Genomic DNA, 7,117 nt, shown 5'->3' with positions numbered 1-7,117 from the left:
CTACATGACTTCACATTGATGAAACACACAATACTGTAAGACACCACAAGATGAGGTGGGCCCAGGCTTGGAATGCACCCTTGTTTACCACAGAGGCTCCAGGGCCATGCCAGCCGGGATGTGATCAAGGAAAAACAGAGGCAATCACAAAGCGACCACCCTGGAAATTTTTGTAACTCTGGTTTCCCGTCCTCTGTGGAAACTGGGAGACTTCTTGTCTCTCACAGAAGCCCTGTCAGTCCCACCAACCAACACGGCAAGACCTTCATTCCCCTGTGTCTCTGGCTTCCCGTGTTGGCACAAGGTTTGCTTACAAAGACCTCGAGCAATGGCACCATCCGGAGACCACGTCCTCAGCCATCTGCCCTGCGCTGGCCCCTGATGCTGGCTGTGCTGTCATACCAACAGTGAAGGTGGCAGGCTCCCACGCCCACTGACGCGGGCAGCCTGTTTCATAGTCATTTTTTTTGCTGCTGCTGTTCAGTCGCTCAGCCATGTCCGACCCTTACTTGTGGGTTAGTATTCTTATTTTGACAAACACAAGCAGGGGCAAAAATCAAAAAGTGGAAAGTGAGAAAGCATTAGTCACTCAGTCGTGTCCGACTCTTTGTGACCCCATGGACTGCAGCCTGTTAGGCTCCTCTGTCCATGGGATTCTCCAGGCAGGAATACTGGAGTGGGCTGCCATTCCCTTCTCCAGAGGATCTTCCCCACCCAGGTATCAAACCTGGGTCTCCCGCATTGCAGGCACATTCTTTACAGTCTGAGCCACCGAATTGTTTTTACTTTGACAAGCAGTGATAAAAATTACGTTAAACGATGTGCTAAAGAAAACCCACACTGCTTCTTTCTGTGATTAAAAAAAAATGACTTTTAAAAAAAATTCCAAGTAGTTCACTGTTTGAAGGAAACTTCAGTGTCTCTGCAGTACTGGTGCCCCCGGCATAAGCTCCCCTGAGTGCATGCCTCTTCCAAGACCAAGAATCAGCCAGAGAAGGCCTGGAAGGTCCAACAAGGTAGTCCGAGTCACAGCGTGGTGTGGTTGTCTCAGGGATCATGCAAGGACTGGCACCTCCCCGGGGGCCCTCTCTGGATGATGGTGCCACCTCTGTGCCACCCTCCTTTCCCATCGCAGCCCTCCCAGGCCCCACACTCCCTGTCCCCTTCCGCTCCTCCCCTTCGTCTCTGGGTTATCAATGTCTTCTCTGAATCCCTGAGCCTCTGTCCACTTCAGCCCCTCTTCGTGACGTAGGAGAAAACACAAAGAAACAGCAGAAGACAAACTACAGCAAGAGTAACTTCACTTATCTTCCTCTCATTAGTGTTTGCAAATCTAATGTTTATCTAAATATTTCAAATTTGGTTTCATAGCGATAACAGCTCGTGAATATCACCTCCTCAGACTCACGCTGGTGCTTGATGACTTTCTTCCGGCGGCGACGCTGCCAGTGTTTATCCACGCTGATGTATATAGCCCAGAGAATCTGTTCCCTCTCTCTTAGAAATGTCTCTCTCTTAGAAAATCTGTCTTAATACGCTTTTAAAGATTGGGTTAAACTAATAGCAATCAATAAATTTTAGTAAAATTTCAAAGCGGCAGATGATTTCTGAGAAGAAGAGATTCCCTGCGAGAGTCAGTGTAGGGTCTGCTCTCACTAGCATCGAAGGAACTGAGCGAAGTGGAGTATCAGTTATGTCCAGACGGTCACTGGAGCCTTGTTTTTACTTTTTCATGAATCCCAATCGGCTGGAGAAGGTTAATTTACTTTAGACTAATTTCGGCTTTAAATTATTCAGCGTTCATTTCCAACTCCGTGGGCCTGAGGGGGAAGTGCTCTTTTAATAGGTTTGTTTACTGATAAAATAGAAGGCAGATGGTCTCCTGCAATTTCTGTTAGAAACTTCGCGGAGCTCAGGAGGAGGAGGTGAGTTATAATTTAACCACCTTCAGATGAAAAGCAGACAGAGAGGCTTAAAGAGCAAGGTCCTAGTTTAGCCTCCACTGTGTCCCCTGGAAAGGACAGGATGCAGAGACTGGAGCCCCGCCCCCACCCGTACCCCCTCCACCCCACCCCCACCCACGGCTGCCTAAAAGGACGTGGAGACGTGGCAGGGCAGCACTGGGGTGAAGCTCCCAGCCACTCAGCCCCGCCATGGTCCTGCCAAACCCATCACGAAAGGCTGTGCTTTGCTTTGCTTGATCATTCGGGGAAGAGCAGGCATGGGTAATTGAGGAAAGGTTCTTGTAGGTTAGAAAGCTGACTCAATTTCCTGAAAAGCTAACAGTGGAAGCACTGCTTTCCAGGAGGGTTGGGAGCCCTGCTGAAAGGCCAGGGTTCGTGGTCCCCGGTCGGGGCCTGGTCCCGTCCACCCGTCCACCCATCGCTGTCCTCCGTGCTGCCTCCTACCTGGGGACACGGGCCTCCTCTTCTGCTTCTTGAGGGGTGCCCCTCCACAGGAAACACTCAGAGGTGCCCTGGGGAACCAGATCACAGAGAATCCCCCCCAGGACAAAAGTGAGCCACTGCTGGAGTGCGGGAAGGCCCCAGAAAGAGAGAGGTGATGGTTGCTCAGCGCTGGGAGTGGCACGTGTGTCCCTGATGCACGCAACTGCAAATGGTTAAAGTGGTAATCCCATAGGTGTTACATACACAGTGTGTATATTAATATCACACATACAATAAGTATGTATGTGACATACATAAGATATACATTATCATGAAACTAGACAATAAAATTACATACGATGTATATATTATAGAGCCAAATCATATATGTGTATGTGCTCTGTGCAACCCCATGACCTGCAGCCCACCAGGCTCCTCTGTCCATGGGGTTTTCTAGGCAAGAATACTGGAATGCATTGCCATTTCCTTCTCCAGAGGACCTTCCCCCCGACCAGGGATTGAACTTGCATCTTTTTTTACCTCTTGCTTTGGCAGACAGATTCTTTACCACTTTGCCACCATAACGTAATATAAATTAAATAAACAACAAAATTATAATATATAAATTACATGTACATTGTATAATTACATATAATATTTGTCATATACTGTACATTATAAATAATATATATAAACATAATTTAAAAGTTTTTTAAGTAGGCCAGAGCAATACAACAGACTGTTGAGCAAAATGAGAAAAGTTACAAGAGTTAAAAAATTAAAACTCCCAGGAATGAATTGCTCCCTTCTGAGAAATGTATGCGCCATTTTAGAGAATAGTCAAGCATTCTACTCACACATCAAACAGAGAATAAATGAGACATTAAATTAACAGCAATTAAAAAAAAGATAGTTTTCTAACAAGGTTTTGTTCTCCTGAGAACCATAGGGGACGTCAGCGTTCCTTAAGATGACAAATCATTTTTCCCTTAATTAGCATCTCTGCAAACTGCCCCAAACAGATGGCTATAAAGTCAGCTGCATTTAGTGTGTTTTTTTTAAAAAAAAAACAAATAAAGGGAAGATAATCAACAGCAGCAAGCCTAGAGCGTATTAAATTGCATTGAATTCTATTTCCAGTTCAGTTGATAATTTATTCTATAACCCCAATATAATCACACAACTCAGCATCGGAAAGGAACATCATCAGTAAGTGGGCTTACTGGCACCTAAGGCTCAATGGCGAATCCTCAGTTTTGAAAGCAGTCGTGTCAATGCTCAATATTTTGCTTCCTGACTTTTTTACCTTGATCCTCCAGAAACGGACCCAGACATATGCACGTATCATCCTCCAGGGCCTCCCTGGTGGCTCAGATGGTAAAGAATCTGCCTGCAGTGCAGGCGACCTCAGTTTGATCCCTGGATCAGGAAGATCCCCTGGAGAAGGAAATGGCTGCCCACTTCAGTATTCTCGCCTGGAGAATTCAGTGGCCAGAGGAGCCTAGTGGGCTACAGTCCATGGGGTCTCAAAAGAGTCGGACATAACTTGGCAACTAAACAATAGCAACAATATATTACACATTATTAACTATATGATATTGCTATTTGTTTCATTATATTATATATAAATATATTTATTTTCAGTTGTATTTCAACACAAACTTCTCACGCACTTACTATTTCAAAAATGCCTGCTGAGGTATTTGATTATTGCTTTGCTTCAGTCATAAATGATTGGATTATGGGTTGAAATTTTCAAAAAGGCTAGGAAACAATTCTCATAGCCATCAATAGTTCAGTGTTGAGTTCATGAATAGTTTTTAAAGTTTGGGACAAACTGTAGTATTTGCTACTTGAAGTACTATTTGTAATTGGCATATTATGATGTAACATTGGTCTTCATTTCCAACTTAAAACGCCTAAAAATGCCTAACAGGTTTTTAGATTTGTGAATTTTAGTTGAAATGTATTTTACGATGTCACTAAACCTGCAGAAATATTGAAATATTTCAGAGAACTTATTCACTGTACATTTAATTTATTTTATTTATAAAAGTTATGAACTGTAGAAAGTTTTACTTGTTGGGTCAAATGCTTGTTGCTTCAATTGCTTGTTGCATTTGAAGTGCTGCTGCTGCTGCTGCTGCTGCTGCTAAGTCACTTCAGTCGTGTCCGACTTTGTGTGACCCCATAGACGGAAGCCCAAGAAAATCAAATACCTTCAACGTATAAATGCTATTAAGTTTTTAAAGGACTCTGGAGTATAAGTAAGTTTGTTTAAAGAAATTTAGTCTGTTCAACTTGAATCAGCTCTGTCAAACATTAATTAAAAGCCTCATTTAAAAAAAATAAAATAAAATAAAGATTCAGAAAAAAAAAAAAAAATAGTTCACCAAATTTCCATCTTATGAGGAAACCAAAGATGGATATGAGCATATGACAAAAGTCAGGGCAGAACTACGTCCTTTCCCATCTTTCATTTTACCTAATTCTCTCATGTTCATCCATCACACTTTCACAGCTGAGCAAAACTCCATGAAGGGATCTGGAAACTTCCCCCCACCCCCACGCTGTTGCTTCGTTTCTTGCTTGCCCTTCCACAGCTCTGGATGACCCCTTTACCTCCAACATCAAAAATGCATCTTGTGTTATACTGTGTATATTTATATTTGCCCAATAAAACAAGTTTTTATCACTCAAAAAAATAAAAAAAAAGAGGGAAAAAAAAATAAAATAAAATAAAAAAAAAACAAAAATGCCTGCTGAGGTATTTGATTTTTGCTTTGCTTCAGTCATAAATGATTGGATTACTCATCTCATACCTCCTTCAAAGTGTGGAATTATGACTTTGCTCAACTGTGTTCCAGGTCATTCTCTGTATTTGAGGGGAAAACACTTAGCTGTCCTCGGTGTACACAACATGACACAGCTTCATCTGTGTTCTTTGGGGGCCTTCCCTGGTGCCTTTGCCCGGGGGGTCCCCTGAGAAGCTGCCCACCCCCTTTTGCGTATAATCACGGCTGTCCGACGGGTTGACCCTCCACTGGAGGAAAATGAATCCATTTGATTTACATCATAATGAAAGCACCATGACTTAGGCTCCTGCTCAGTGCTCAGATGTGTCAGACTCTTTGCAACGCTCTGGTCTGTAGCCGACCAAGCTCCTCTGTCCATAGTATTCTCCGGGCAAGAATACTGGAGTGGGTTGTCATTTGCTTCTCCAGGTGATCTTCCTGACCCAAGGATCAAACCTGTGTCTTCTGTGTCTCCTGCATTGCAGGCAGATTCTTTACCCTGAGCCATCTAGGCTTCTGAAATGCAAGCCCTTGGATGCCTTTCAATTAACAACTCAAAAGTTGAGTTACTAAATTAGCCACCATCCAACTCCTAAGAAACAATGATGGACTTTATTTTCTTAGGCTCCAAGATCACTGCAGATGGTGACTGCAGCCATGAAATTAAAAGACTCTTGCTTGCTCCTTGGAAGAAAAGTTATGACAAACCTAGACAGTATGTTAAAAAGCAGAGACATTACTTTGCCAACTAGTCCGTCTAGTCAAAGCTATGGTTTTTCCAGTAGTCATGTATGGATGTGAGAGTTGGACCATAAAGAAGTCTGAGTGCCAAAGAATTGATGCTTTCAAACTGTGGTGTTAGAGAAGACTCTTGAAAGTCCCTTGGACTGCAAGGAGATCAAACCAGTCAATCCTAACAGAAATCAATCCTGAATATTCATTAGAAGGACTGATGCTGAAACTGAAGCTCCAGTACTTTGGCCACCTGATGCAAAGAACTGACTCATTAGTGAAAGAAAGAAAGTAAAAGTCACTCAGTCCTGTCCAACTGTTTGTGGCCCCATGGACTATACAGTCCATGGGATTCTCCAGGCCAGAATACTGGAGAGGGTAGTCGTTAAAAGACCCTAATGCTGGGAAAGATTGAAGGCAGGAGGAGAAGGGGCTGACAGAGGGTGAGATGGTTGGACGGCACCACTGACTCGATGGACATGAGTTTGAACAAAGTCTTCAGAGCTCGTTATTCGTTTATTTGTTCATTTATTCCATCAACAACTTTATGGAAAGTATAATGAAAACAGGAAAATTCCAGTGCACGAAAAACTAAAACAGAGTCCTCAGGAAGCCTAAAGAACCAGCTTAGAAATGGCTTTTGACTCTAGAATAGAAGCTGGCCAGGAAGGACCTCGGAAGTAGGACGCAGCATGTGCAGAGGGAGGGGAGCAAGAACTCACTTGTGGGCGGTTTGTGGGCTGCGATCAGACCGAGAGGGACACAGCGGGGACCAGGATGGGCTCCCCGGGCACGTGACCTGTGCTGCACACCAGGTCTGCTGCTTAGAAGGACTGCATACCTGGTTTGTTCTGCTGTCGTTGCCTTTACGTTTTTCATTTTTAATAAGTTGCCCTGCTTCTTAATTTTGCATCAGGCATTGCAAGTTATATAGCTGGTCCTGAAGAGAAGTAAATCAGGAGAAGCTGAGAGAGGGTAAGAGGCGGATACATGGATGGCTTTCCACACTGGGGGCTTTGATAATAGAGTCAGTGGGGGCCTTCAAAAGCCTCCCCTTCACAGCCACTCCTGCCAGCCTCCTGTTCCCTGGGATGAATCACATCCGGGCTCAGTTCCCTCCCCACCCACCTGGACCAGAGGTTTCATTGCCAAGACTGCTCGAAACCAACACATTAACCCTCTGCTCACGGACCCTGCTGGGCC

The sequence above is a fragment of the Moschus berezovskii genome, chromosome 18 (assembly GCF_049115385.1).
Source record: "Moschus berezovskii isolate FMDL1 chromosome 18, NW_MosBer_1.0, whole genome shotgun sequence".
Taxonomy (NCBI): Eukaryota; Metazoa; Chordata; class Mammalia; order Artiodactyla; family Moschidae; genus Moschus; species Moschus berezovskii.
This window is presented reverse-complemented; position numbering follows the sequence as displayed.